Below are 15,181 nucleotides of genomic sequence, written 5' to 3'. Positions count from 1 at the left end.
CACGGAATGATGACACTTATGTTGACGCGTGCTTGTGACGTTATTGGTTGGAGCGGACATTTTATCACAGCACCACTCACGGCTAAAAGTCGTCCGATTTAATCGCATAAGTACACAGTAATTTGGACATCTGTGTTGCTGAATCTTTTGCAATTAGTTCAATTAATAATAGAGACTATAAAGAAGAATACTGTTGGTGGAAAGCGGTGGATTGCAGCTGCCTTTAGCAACCAGAACACAGCCGGTGTTTCTTTGTTTGTTGTGAAGCTTTAATATGGAACAGAGTGGTCAAGCAAGCATGTTTCTCTACCACATGTCAACCGGCAGGTTTTGGTGAGAAAATTGTGGTAATAAGTCTACTCTTACCGGAGATATCAGCAGCGCTTGCGTCCTCCTGCAGCAGCTGCGACTTTCTTGGCTCCTCCATGGCTTCCATCAGAGACACTGGCGGTCAACACACCCCTCCGACTTTCAGGTATGACTTTATAATGTCACTAAAACACTATTAATACAATAATCAGATAAGGGATTTTCCTGAATTATCCTAGTAAATATGTATAATAATATCTGAATCGCTTTCACTTTCCACTCGCCTATTTTTTTTTTCTTTTTCTAGTGCTTCACTCTAACTTTGCTCATCCGCGAATCTTTCAGCCTCGCTTAAATTAATGGGGAAATCACCGCTTTCCCGGTCCGAATTGCTCTTGCTGCTTGTGGCTATGATTATAAATAATGTGTGGATGTGAGGAGCCCGACAACCCGTGACATCACGCGCACATCGTCTGCTACTTCCGGTACAGGCAAGGCTTTTTTATTAGCGACCAAAAGTTGCGAACTTTATCGTCGATGTTCTCTACTAAATCCTTTCAGCTAAAATATGGCAATATTGCAAAATGATCAAGTATTACACATAGAAGGGACCTGCTATCCCAGTTTAAATAAGAAAATCTCATTTCAGTAGGCCTTTAAACACTTTGTTATGAGAGTAGCATATGTGTGTGTGGCCCTTTAATGTGTGACAGCCGGTGAGTGACGTCAGTGAGTGTGTGGGCGAGAGAGTAGAGGGAGCGGTCGCTGAGGGCGGAGGAGTGGCTAGTGTTTTTGTGTGGGTTTTTGACTGTGTGCAAGACGTAAATAAAAAGCCACGATTTGCATCTAATCGCTGGACTCGTCATTTAGCCCTGGAGTCCGGAATTGTGAAGACCCACTGCCGGGGTAAAGTGAAGGGTGTTGCCCCGAGAATCCATCGGCCCTGGAGAAGTGGCTCCCCTGCCCTCTTTGACTACGGTCTAGGCACCGGAAGCAGGAAAGGTGCAGCACACTTTACAAGAAATACATTGGCATACAACTCCGTAGCTTGCTAGCTTGTGCACGCTAGCTTTCTGAGACTTATATTATTAGCACAGGAAGGATGAAGCAGGTCTTTTATGGCGAAGACAGGAACTGCGCAGTCGGTCTTTAGAGTTTTGACAGGAGGTACGGCCCAAGAGTCTGTTGAAATAAAAAGTGTTTCTCTCTGTCCTGTCAGTGATTTTTTTTCTTAATAATGAGCTCGAAGCAGCCAGCGTCATCTCACAAGATCCTCGGGTGCTGAGAATGTCGAACAACTGACGAAAGTGAAGTCTTGGTATGATTGATGATTGTTCATTTTTATATCTATTTTTTTAATGCTTGGCTTGTGATCGACTGACACACCCTCCGCGATCGACCGGTAGCTCGCGATCGACGTAATGCCCACCCCTGCCCTACAGTACATGTAGCTAGGAAAGGTCGCACTCGTGCACCTGGTCTAATGAAGGATGCGTTATTACCCTACAGCAGTGGTTCTCAACCTTTTTTCAGTGATGTACCCCCTTTGAACATTTTTTTTTATTCAAGTACCACCTAATCAGAGCAAAGCATTTTTTGTTGAAAAAAGATAAAGAAGTAAAATACAGCACTATGTCATCAGTTTCGGATTTATTAAATTGTATAACAGTGCAAAATATTGCTACTTTGTAGTGGTCTTTCTTGAACTTTTTGGAAAAAAAGATGTAAAAATAACTAAAAATTTGTTGAAAAATAAACAAGTGATTCAATTATAAATAAAGATTTCTACACATAGAAGTAATCATCAACTTAAAGTGCCCTCTTTGGGGATTGTAATAGAGATCCATCTGGAATCATCAACTTAATTCTAAACATTTCTTCACAAAAAAAGAAGTCTTTAACATCAATATTTATAGAACATGTCCACAAAAAAAATCTAGCTGTCAACACTAAATATTGCATTGTTGCATTTCTTTTCACAGTTTATGAACTTAAATTCATATTTTGTTGAAGTATTATTCAATGAATATATTTATAAAGGATTTTTGAATTGTTACTATTTTTAAAATATTTTTTAAAAATCTCACGTACCCCTAGGCATGCCTTCAGGTACCCCAAGGGATACGCGTACCCCCATTTGAGAACCACCGCCCCACAGTATATGTAGCTAGGAAAGGTTGCACTCGTGCACCTAGTCTATTTAAAGATGCGTTATTACCCTCTAGTCTATGTAGCTAGGCCACCTTCACATTGCAACTCCCTCAGGCACAACCTCCTCATTCAGCCAAAGTTGTTTGCTCTGAAGGCTAATCACGTCCTGATATTCATCAATTTCTGTAATTATACCCTCAGCAGCCAGGCTGCAATCTAGCAAGAAGTAAAGAAGCAATGATTAGCTCTTCACATGGCCATCAAGAGTTTGCAAATGGAAACTTATATTAGACAAAACTGTTAGAGCAGTTTGTACGTGGACGACATAATCAAGCAAGCCAGATACTTTTCAGTTTGCATTGTACTGCAAATGGAAAACAAAGTCCTACCTACAAAGACCGAATATTTGATCTTAGATATTATATTTAAGGTCAACAAGATCCATTAATGCATTGTTTTTCAACCACTGTGCCGTGGCACACTAGTGTGCCGTGAGATACAGTCTGGGAGATTATCTAGCTTTACCTATTTGGGTTAAAAATATTGTTTGCAAACCAGGAATTATAGTCTGCAAATGATGTGTTGTTGTTGAGTGTCGGTGCTGTCTAGAGCTCGGCAGAGTAACTGTGTAATACTCTTCCATATCAGTAGGTGACAGCAGGTAGCTAATTGCTTTGTAGATGTCGGAAATAGCGGAAGGCAGCATAGCACGCAGGTAAAAAGGTTTCTCATGTTTAAACAAAAAATAAACAAAAGGTGAGTCCCCCTAAGAAAAGGCATTGAATCTTAGGGAAGGCTATGCAGAACGAAACTACAACTGAATTGGCTGCAAAGTTAAAAAAACAGAATGCTGGACGACAGCAAAGACTTACTTTGGAGCAAAGACGGCGTCCACAAAGTACATCCGAACATGACATGACAATCAACTAGTTGAGTGGCAACACTCTGTTATGGCATGAGGAGGTCTGTATCGCTTTCCCTGGCACTTTCAGGAGGGTGGCAGGAACCCTGCCCCACAAAAAAAAAACTACAAATATGCTGTCTTGCTTTACAGCGTACATCACTCCGTTTTCCCCATTCCTTATAAGGCAGGAGCCGATACCAATGCCTGTGTGCCGCCGGAAAACTAAAAGAACAAGAAAAACGCCTACGTGTTTGGGGGCGTGTTTAACAATCAAGCATTTCATATATATATATATATATATATATATAAATAAAAGAAATACTTGCCTTTCAGTGAATTCTAGCTATATATATATATATATATATATATATATATATATATATATAAGAAATACTTGAATTTCAGTGTTCATTTATTTACACATATACACACACATAACACTCATCTACTCATTGTTGAGTTAAGGGTTGAATTGTCCATCCTTGTTCTATTCTCTGTCATTACTTTTCTAACCATATGCATGTACAGTAGATGGCAGTATTGTCCTGTTTAAGAGTGTCACAACACTGCTGTTCACGGCAGACAAACTGCTTTACGGTAGACAAAAACATGACTGCTGTTGTTGTGTGTTGTTACTGCGCTGGGAGGACGTTAATGAAACTGCCTAACAATAAACCCACATAAGAACTCGCCCTCGATCATTCTACAGTTATAACGTCATTGGGCAGGCACGCTGTTTTTATTGTGGGAAAGCTTACGTGAAAACAGGCTGTCCTCACTCAGGTCCGCATGGAGCTGGAGGGGGCGTGGCCTCTAGCTACGTCTGAATTTCGGGAGATTTTCGGGAGAAAATGTCACGCAGTGGTGGTGACGAACCCCAAGATGCAGAGATGACAGGCTTGGAAAATGAAAACATGGTTTAATGTTAAAAAAATAAGGCAAGGAAAACACAAACCAGAAACAGCAAACAGGGACAGGAGTCGGGATCCGGGTAATAGCTCTCAGCTTCCAAAAAAGGCAGTCCCCAGTAAACAGCAAACAATACTACAGCACTCACTGGAGGGCAAGTGTAACCTATACGTGCTACAAAGCAATGCACTAAATATATTTATGGGGTGTTATGGGCTAGGAACAGAAGACTAGTTTCAACTCATAGAGAGAGGCAGAGCTTGAATTGTAGTTTGGTTGACACCGTGTATTCGAGAATTAGTGATGGACAGCAGATATATACACACACACAATGAGTTGAATGGCCATTCAACATGAAAGCAATTTAAAGAGAAAAAACACAAGTACTATATACATATATACAATTCCATTTAACTATTCAGTGTCTCTGGATCTTGTTTAAATCTCAGTTCAGATAGTTGTTCTTGGGGAAAAAAAGGATTGCAGTACAGTCCATGTGCTGCAGGTAAAGTGACAATTGTAAAGGGTCGGCTCGAGAGCCTCCTACCAGCCCAGACAGAGCTGGTGGTGAGGTTCCTGGCTGGAATCTTCCAAATTTGATCCTTGGACTAGGTGATTATTTTCCTTAGCTCGCCATCAAAAGAGAAACCTGGCCTGTGTAAGAGCCAGAACCATTCTTATATATCCATGTGTACACAAATCTTCGTTAAATAACACTAAATTGCGTTATCTAGTATTCATAATATATTATCCAACAATATACCATCAAGTATTCATAATATATTATTCAATAATATATTATCAAGTATTCATAATATATATTCAATAATTTCTAATTATTTCCTCAATATTGTACAATATAAATCAATAAACATCAGAATCACAATATGCAATAAAATGCTAAAATAACCATTAGCAGCATAATTATGACCTATACAAAGCAGTCAGTGCACTAAATGTGTTTATGATCCAAACACATAAAAGTACATTCAATACACAACTGTGATCATTAGTTCAAGTCAAACCTTTTATATGGACGATTGAGAATATGCCACAAAGACTGTTGCAATGAAGAAAGATGAATGCTTAAAGTGCTATTGTCATAAATATGGACTCACCAATTGGGCTTCTACAGTCAAACACAGCTTAATGACAAAGAATCTGGCGCTGGAAGTCGGCTCTATAAAGTTACAAAATAGGCATGTAGTTTAAAAAACCGTCAGCACAATATTTCTGGTGAAAACAAGGTTTAAAACCTACCTCGAGCAAAAATGTAATCGATCTCTCATGTCCTGTCTCCTGGCTACTTCCTGCTATCGGCTTATAAGCACCACCAATTGGACCGCGGCGGTCACGTGACAAGGGAGGAGTGCGCCGAGTTGCCAAAGATTAACTACAGCAAGAGCATACCAGTCACTTCCGGCTACCGGTATATGCCTACAGCTGATTGGACTGTGGCGGTCACGTGACTAGGAAGTGCACAAAGAGTAATAGCAAGAAGAGAGCCTAATAGTCTCCGCAAATGTATTTGACACCTGCGTTACACCAGGCAGGTTTAAATAATGCCTCTGATTAATGCTCAGGCAGCAGGTGAGCAGGTGAACACTAATTAGAAGCAGGTGGTAATAATAAGTAACCATGGTAACCAAAACAAACAAGGGTGCCCAAAAACCAGGAACCGAAGGAAGGAGTCTTATATTGAAAATAAAAAACATAATCCCAACCACATATCATGACAGAAAATTTGTCCCGTGAGGTTTTCGGGAGAGGCGCTGAATTTCGGGAGTCTCCTGGAAAATCCAGGAGGGTTGGCAAGTATGCGCAACAGCGATGCATGAACATGGAGACAGAAAAAATATCTCTCTGCCAAAAATCCAAACTTTGTGTAAATATCTTGACAAATAGGATCGTTTTTATTGAGGTAAAGAAGAGCAGGCAGCAGCATACACATTCTCATACTTGCTTACAAGAAATGTCAGCCAGCTTGAAAAATGTCTCATCTATAAACTGCGTGAATTCTCCTGTTTGAAATGTTGTCAGTATTTCAGGATTGCTCATGAGGAAAGTAATAAAAACTGCTATACAATTGAGTAGATTGCGAGTTATTGTGATGTAGAAAAATCCCATATTTTTACCAATTTTGCCAGGAGATGTCACATATTTATCTCCTCTTAGAAAAGTGCTTCTCAATTATTTTCTATCAGGCCCCCCCAGGAAGAAGAAAATACTTTGGGCCCCCTCCACTCTCCACCGTGACTGTAAATAGCCTCATTTGTCTATAACATTGCATCTCATTGTACTGTAATCTCATTCACATGAAAGTAATGTTGTCTGTCTATCTGTGTTGGCCCTGCGATGAGGTGGCGACTTGTCCAGGGTGTACACCGCCTTCCGCCCGATTGTAGCTGAGATAGGCACCACCGCCCCCCGCGACCCCAAAGGAATAAGCAGTAAAAAATGGATGGATGTCTAAGATACTGTAAGAGAGTTTTCTTTTGCTGCTAAATGAACCACATTATTAGCACCGCATAAAACCTCATGTCACTCCTGGTTAGGGTTGTCTCGAAATGGAATTATTGGCTTTATTTGAACAAAAAATCCTCGGGTACATGAAACATCTGGATCTTATTGCAGTCCAGGAACAATTTAGTCCTCAAATAAAATGTTGAACATACTAGACAACTTGTCTTTTAGTAGTAAGTAAACAAACTAAGACTCCTAATTAGTCTGCCGACGTATACAACATTTTGTGTCATTTATACACCTATTATTTACTACACATTCTAAAGGACAAGCTGTAAAAATGGATTATTAATCTACTTGTTCATTTACTGTTGATATCTGCTCACTTTCTGTTTTAACATGTGATATCTACACTTCTGTTCAAATGTAACAATCACTTATTCTTCTCTTCTTTGATAGTTTACGTTAGTTTTGGATTAAACCAAAACAACAACTCAGTGTTCTTCTTCCTCCAAACACTACGAGTTGAGTTTATACCAAAATGGATACATGGATGATACAGCAGAGGATTGGGAGAATGTCATGTCGTCAGATGAAACCAAAATAGAACTTTTTGGTACAAACTCAACTCATCGTGTTTGGAGGAAGAAGAATACTGAGTTGCATCCCAAGAACACCAGACCTACTGTGAAGCACGGGGGTGGAAACATCATGCTTTGGGGCTGTTTTTCTGCTAAGGGGACAGGACGATTGATCCGTGTTAAGGAAAGAATGAATGGGGCCATGTATTGTGAGATTTTGAGCCAAAACCTCCTTCCATCAATGAGAGCTTTCAATGGTTTACCAAATACTTATTTTCCACCATAATTTACAAATAACTTCTTTAAAATTCCTAAAATGTGAATTCCTGGATTTTTTTTTTTCACATTCTGTCTCTCACAGTTGAAGTGTACCTATGATGAAAATTACAGACCTCTGTTATCATTTTAAGTGGGAGAACTTGCACAATCGGTGGCTGACTAAATACTTTTTTGCCCCACTGTATGTTGCTCCAAAACCTGTATGAACCATTCAGCATCATACCTGTAGGTGCCTTCACAGATGTGTAAGTTACCCATGCCTTGGGCACTAATACACCCCCATACCATCACAGATGCTGGCTTTTGAACTTCGCGCCTATAACAATCCAGATGGTTATTTTCCTCTTAGTTCCGGAGGACACCACGTACACAGTTTCCGACTATAATTTGAAAAGTGGACTCGTCAGACCCTGCGATGAGGTGGCGACTTGTCCAGGGTGTACCCTGCCTTTCGCCCGATTGTAGCTGAGATAGGCACCAGTGCCCCCCGCGACCCCAAAGGGGAATAAGCAGTAGAAAATGGATGGGATGGACTCGTCAGACCACAGAACACCTTTCCACTTTGCATCAGTCCATCTTAGATGAGCTCGGGCCCAGCGAAGCCAGCTGCGTTCCTTTGTGTTGTTGATAAATGGGTTTTGCTTTGCATAGCAGAGTTTTAACTTGCACTTACAGATGTAGCAACCAAACTGTAGTTACTGGCAGTGGTTTTATGAAGTGTTCCTGAGCCCATGTGTTGATATCCTTTACACACTGATGTCTGTTTTTGATGCAGTACTGCCTGAGGGATCAACAGTCCGTAATATCATCGCCTACGTGCAGTGATTTCTCCAGATTCTCTGAACCTTTTGATGATTTTACGGACCATAGATGGTAAAATCCCTAAATTCCTTGCAATAGGTCATTGAGAAATGTTGTTCTAAAACTGTTCGACAATTTGCTTACAAATTGGTGATCCTCGCCCCGTCCTTGTTTGTGAATTACTTAGCATTTCACGGAAGCTGTTTTTATACCCAATCATGACAACCAACTGTTCCCAATTAGCCTGCACACCTGTGGGATGTTCCAAATAAGTGTTTGATGAGCATTCCTCAACTTTAATATTATTTATTGCCACCTTTCCCAACTTCTTTGTCACGTGTTGCTGGCATCAAATTCTAAAGTTAATGATTATTTGCAAAAAAAAAAATGTTTATCAGTTTGAACATCAAAAATGTTGTCTTTGTAGCATATTCAACTGAATATGGGTTGAAAATGATTTGAAAACGATTGTATTTTGTTTATATATACATCCAACACAATTTCCCAACTCATATGGAAACGGGGTTTGTATACTAGTACTGGTATACTTTACATCCCTACTCCTCGTCAAATGTTTTCTAAAAATGAAAGACTAAAAAACAACTTACAGCCTTGTCCAGCTGCTTACTGACAAATACTATACATGTTTCAAATATCGGCTCCAAATATCGGTTATCGGCCTACTATTGATAATTGGTATGATAAATAACTTATCGGTCGATTTCTATTTTTCATAATAAGACAACTTTGAAACTTAAGACAAACTTTACAGAAAGTAGTTTGTGAATATTTTTCCTTCAGTGAGCTTTATGACATGTTTGTACCGCACTCATCAGTGGCAGAGTCCATATATGGTCTATGAATAGAAAAATGGAAATGATAGACAAGCAAGATGAAAAAAAAAAGCGACTGAGCGAGCCAGAAAGAGAAATAATGGCCATGAAAATGGTGTAGCTGTGCTGCCCAGGCCCAATTAGCGCCATTATGAAATCTGCGTAATGTCTCATCATTTAACATGCTGTACCTCTGATTTCACACCCGCCTGCCCGCCGCCCCATTAGTCCCTCCGCCTTCTTTCTGCAGCCAGACAAAGGGAAGGAGAAGAAAGATGTATTTTGGAGGTGAGGTGAGTGGGAAGACGCAGGTTGTGATATGTTCATTTCTGTTGTCTTGTGGGGTTAGACCAGCAGAGTCAGGAGGACAAGAGCACACACACAGTGCTTTTCTTCTACAATGCATCGCTACGATATTCCAAAATACTTTCCGCCTGATAAAAGGAATCACCTTTGTCCATGTTCAAAATTGGAAAGTTTGGCCATATTATTTTTGCAGGTATAGAAGAAATTTTGTTTCCAGCGAGTGTTTAGGCTCAGCACAGAGTAAAGATACGCAGCAAGAGTGTCAAGTTTGTGCATGCCCCTCCCGGCCTCTCACATCTCAGCTTAGCTCATTACACAATAATACATCCCTCTGGAAGGAAACATCACACTGGATGGGATAAGTATTCACCCTCGCTGGGCCTGACTGACTATCAGATACCAGAGCCCAACTCCATTACTGTCGCCTTCTTCTATTTGTTCTTGCACAAAGCTTTTTGGACTGAAGGGATTCTGATAGATTTGTTCTTGTCTTGTCTGTGTGATCATGTTTGGTTTTAGTCATGTTCGGTTTGGTTTTTGGACTCTGTGCATTTTTGTTTGTTTTTTCACCATAGCAACCCATTAGTTTTCACCTTGTCCCCATGTCACACACCTGTTTTCTCTAATCACCACAGTTGCAAGGTAGTCAGCCTTCCAACATCATTATCTATCACTCTCGATCACTCTCTCCACATCCATGCCAAGGATCCATGCCCCTTGTCTCTTTCCAAGTAAGTTGTTTTGTTATTCATGCCATTGTGCAAGTGTTTTGTTCTATGTTCATAGTTTTGCCTTTGCGATAGTTTTGTTTCATAGTTAAGTTTTTGTACCTCTGCTGAAAGCGCCTTTCGTTTGTTCCTGTTTTTAGTTACGATTAAATAATGTTCGTACCTTCGACCGTTGTCCGATCCAGTCACTTTGCACCTCGGGAAAACAATCCACGCCCAAGTCCTAGTCTTGACAGTTCTGGATTCAGCGTAAAAATAACTGAGCCTGTGCATCACATGAAAGATGTTCTCAATTTGGGGTGTTGAGGTCTTGGTTTTATGCTGCCGATTCAGGCACTGATCATACATTAGCATTGATTGAAACTTGTATTAGTAGAGTGTACATAGGGCTGGGCTATATGGCCTTTTGTTGATATCGCAATATTTTTAGGCCATATCGCAATACATGATATATATCTCAATATTTTACCTTAGCCTTGAATGAACACTTGATGATTCTATGTGTCTACATTAAAACATTCTTCTTCATACTGCATTCATATATGCTACTTTTAAACTTTCATGCAGAGAAGGAAATCACAACTAAAAAGATATAAACAATTTTCATATGGTGTTGATCTGGAAATGTTTGCCTCGGCACTTTGATGGCGTGGGCGTGTGGCACCGAACGGAGATGTTGACATGCGGAGTAAGCACTCTTCATTCTCTAGCAGGTGACTTTTCAAATGATGCTACATATTAGCAGTGATGCTACTTTTTGAAGTAACGGTTGTGCACTATACTTGACAAATTAAAGTTGTCTATTCAACTTATTCCCACTTGAAGCCAAACCACCGCCAGACGATGGACTCCCTGCTGTTTTTTGGGGAATTAATTATTCCTTTGTTTGTTACCAGATTGGCACCTTCTTTCTCTTGTATTACCACTCGCACCACAGCTAACGTTACCCATGCTGCTACTTTTCTGCTGGGCGAGGGCGTATACGTATGTGACGTATGAGGTGACAGTATGTGACGTATAAATAACTCCCTGGTAAGCGAGGGGAGCAGTGGGCAGCAGCGGTGCCGCGCCCAGGAATCATTTATGGATATTAACTTCAATATCTTTATATGTTTATTTTCACCCTAAAATGTATCAAGATACATATCCAATATCGAGTTTAAGTAAAATTAAAAAATTGCGCTAGAGCGCATTTTTTAATTTTGGGGTTTGTTTTTTTCATTAGATCGCAATTTTTGCCAGTCCTGATGTGTGTGCCAAGTTTGGTGAGTTTTGAAGCATTTTAAGGTGGTCAAATTACAGCTCACAGAGGCAAAAATAGCATTTTTTGCGAAAATTTTGCTTTGAATGGGTTTTTGCAAAGAGTTTGTTGATTTTTCCCTAGAAGGTACAATTATGAGATCTAGGTCTAAGTCAGCCCTATATAGAGGTTTTTGTTTCATGTCTCTACGACATTCCTAACGGAAGTTACAAGCAGTCTGTTTTTTGTTTCTTCGTAGGGGGCGCTAGAGCGCATTTTTGATTTTTACGGTTTGGTTTTTTTATTAGATGGCAATTTTTGCCAGTGCTGATGAGTGTGTGAAATTTGGTGAGTTTTGAAGCATGTTCAGGGGGTCAAATTACAGTTCAAAGAGGCGGCGGAATAATAAAGAATAATAATAAAACACAGCAGTTTCAATAGGGTCCTTGGCCCATTGCAAAGGACTCCTGTGGAGTCCATTGCAATGGGCCTGCGGACCCTAAATATATCAGCATATACTTTTTCATCTATATCGCCCAGCCCAAGTTGGAACTTAATAACCACAGAAACACACACAAACTTATCCTTTTGGCCGCATCGGGTACTGGTAGGGATTCCCAGTCAGCGGGAAGAACTGGTATCGGGGAATAAAACAAGTTAACATTTTGTTGCTGGCTCCAGAGAGTTTTTCAAAATACGCTGATGCAAAATGTTGAGTTTGAGACGTGATTGCAAGGTTCTTCTTCTGTACAGCAGCATTTTGTCAGGACGTGGACTAAGGGGTGGTTGTTTTCTTGAGATGCAAGTGAACTTGGACCGGAGATGGCGTGAAGGTGAAGACATTTTTATTTTAACACTAATCAATCAATGTTTATTTATATAGCCCCAAATCACAAATGTCTCAAAGGACTGCACAAATCATTACGAGTACGACATCCTCGGAAGAACCCACAAAAGGGCAAGGAAAACTCACACCCGGTGGGCAGGGAGAATTCACATACGGTGGGACGCCAGGGACAATGCTGACTATGAGAAACCTTGGAGAGGACCTCAGATGTGGGCAAACCCCCCCACCCCTGTAGGGGATTGAAAGCAATGGATGTCGAGCGGGTCTAACATGATACTGTGAAAGTTCAATCCATAGTGGCTCCAACACAGCCGCGAGAGTTCAGTTCAAAGCGGAGCCAAGAGAGCAGAGAGAGTTCCGTCCACAGGAAACCATCCCAAGCGGAGGCGGATCAGCAGCCTAGAGATGTCCCCAACCGATACACAGGCGAGCGGTCCATCCTGGGTCCCGACGAGCGGTCCATCCTGGGTCTCGACTCTGGACAGCCAGTACTTCATCCATGGTCATCGGACCGGACCCCCTCCACAAGGGAGGGGGGGACATAGGAGAAAAAAGAAAAGAAGCGTCAGATCAACTGGTCTAAAAAGGGAGTCTATTTAAAGGCTAGAGTATACAGATGAGTTTTAAGGTGAGACTTAAATGCTTCTACTGAGGTGGCATCTCGAACTGTTACCGGGAGGGAATTCCAGACTACTGGAGCCCGAACGGAAAACGCTCTATAGCCCGCAGACTTTTTTTGGGCTCTAGGAATCACTAATAAGCCGGAGTCCTTTGAACGCAGATTTCTTGCCGGGACATATGGTACAATACAATTGGCAAGATAGGATGGAGCTAGACCGTCTAGTATTTTATACGCAAGTAGTAAAACCTTAAAGTCACATCTTAAGTGCACAGGAAGCCAGTGCAGGTGAGCCAGTACAGGCGTAATATTATCAAACTTTCTTGTGCTTGTCAAAAGTCTAGCAGCCGCATTTTGTACCAACTGTAATCTTTTAATGCTAGACATGGGGAGACCCGAAAATAATACGTTACAGTAATCGAGACGAGACATAACAAACGCATGGATAATGATCTCGGCGTCTTTAGTGGACAAAATGGAGCGAATTTTAGCGATATTACGGAGATTAAGAAAAGGAGAAAACAAAAGGCGTGCACAAGGGCGGAAGTACAAAACTTGGCTATAAAAACAAAAAACTAGCACAAAGGCAGAACTATGGACAAAAAACAAAAGACACTTACTGTGGCATTAATAAACAAAACTTACTTGCGATGACGTGGACAGGGCAGCATGGACTATGAAGTAAGCAGTGTGAACTAAACATGAAACCGTAAACATGACATGAAGCAGAGTGAGGTCTCCAGAAAGACAGCCTGGCAACTGGAAGCTTAAGTAATAGTGACATGATTAGTGACAGGTGCGCGAGTGCAAAACGGGAGACAGGTGCGTGACATGAGGACAGGTGAAAACTAATGGGTAGTCATGGAAACAAAGCAAACAAGGAAGTTAAAAAACAGGAAACAATGGAGTCTTAAGCAAAACAGAACATAACTAAACAAAACATGATCACAAGACATGACACTTTTCACACGTGGCAAATGTGTTCCGCTCTCGGTGTTGCAGGTCTTCTGCTGGTGAAAACAGTAATTTACTGCTTCATCAGCTCCAAGCGGAGTGACAACGAACTTAATTGGGGAAATGACTAGTAATGAATAAGGTGCTGGAGATGGGAAGCTAGAAGAGGAAGAGCGATTGCGCATATTAACGCCGCCGATGATAAACACGAAGAACGGAAACGGTCTTCTCACCAACGGTGTGAAACAAGATGCTTGTGTGTCTAAAGAATAAAGAACCTCCTATAGTGGAGCACGCTTATGGAAAGAAGCAGGAGTGATATTTACATACCGGCGGCTCGCTTCAAGAAATGTTGACATTCTTCTCGTGCTGTTAATTGTGTCGCTATCTGCCTTCCCTGCGCTGAAGGCTGTGATTACTTCTGAGCACTCAGACTTTTATCCTTCCTACAACACACACGCACGCACACACACACACACACACACACACACACACACGCGCACACCACTTCACTCAAACTGTACTCACTTTTTACGAATGCGTCATACCGTATTTCCTTGAATTGCCGCCGGGTATATAATATGCGCCGGACTAGAATTACTGCCAGGTCAAATGCGTTTCGCAAAATAATTAGCGCATACTTAGCATTACCGCCGGGTCAATCTCGTTTCGCAAAATAATTAGCATATGCCTAGAATTTCCGCCGGGTCAAACGCGTCACGTCACGAGTGACACTTCACCTGTCATCATTTTCAAAATGGAGGAGGCTGATCTCAACAATTTGAAATCGCATAAAGGGAAGAAGATTAAGAGCTGTTCAGTAGGATTGAAGTTCCAAGCTATTGAATATGCTAAAAAGAACAGTAAGCAGCTATGTTTTATTAATATACCGTAGCTGCGTGTGTCAAATAGGAGTCATTAAATGACCCCCGTCTCCTGGTGGTAGAGGGCGCTTGGGATCCTTCTTGCGACTACTCGGCTGCAGAAGAAGTGACAACAAGCAGCAAGAGTGAGCAGCGATCGTTTATTTTTCCTCTCGCTTGCACTTTTAACATGGAGGGTTACATATCTAAAATAAAACAGGTTTCTAAACTGGACTTTCAATCGAAGCAGGAGGTAATAAAGGAAGCGTCAGGCTTGCCCCAGACAGTTTGGTTGTGTTTTAGTTTTCCTCTGTGTGTGTGTGTAGTATTTCCTGTCTTTAGTTCCTGTCAGCACTCTTCTTTTGGTTCAGTTTCCTGTTTGTCTCCCTGAGTG

The sequence above is a fragment of the Nerophis ophidion genome, linkage group LG22, assembly GCF_033978795.1.
Source record: "Nerophis ophidion isolate RoL-2023_Sa linkage group LG22, RoL_Noph_v1.0, whole genome shotgun sequence".
NCBI classification, from domain to species: domain Eukaryota; kingdom Metazoa; phylum Chordata; class Actinopteri; order Syngnathiformes; family Syngnathidae; genus Nerophis; species Nerophis ophidion.
This window is presented reverse-complemented; position numbering follows the sequence as displayed.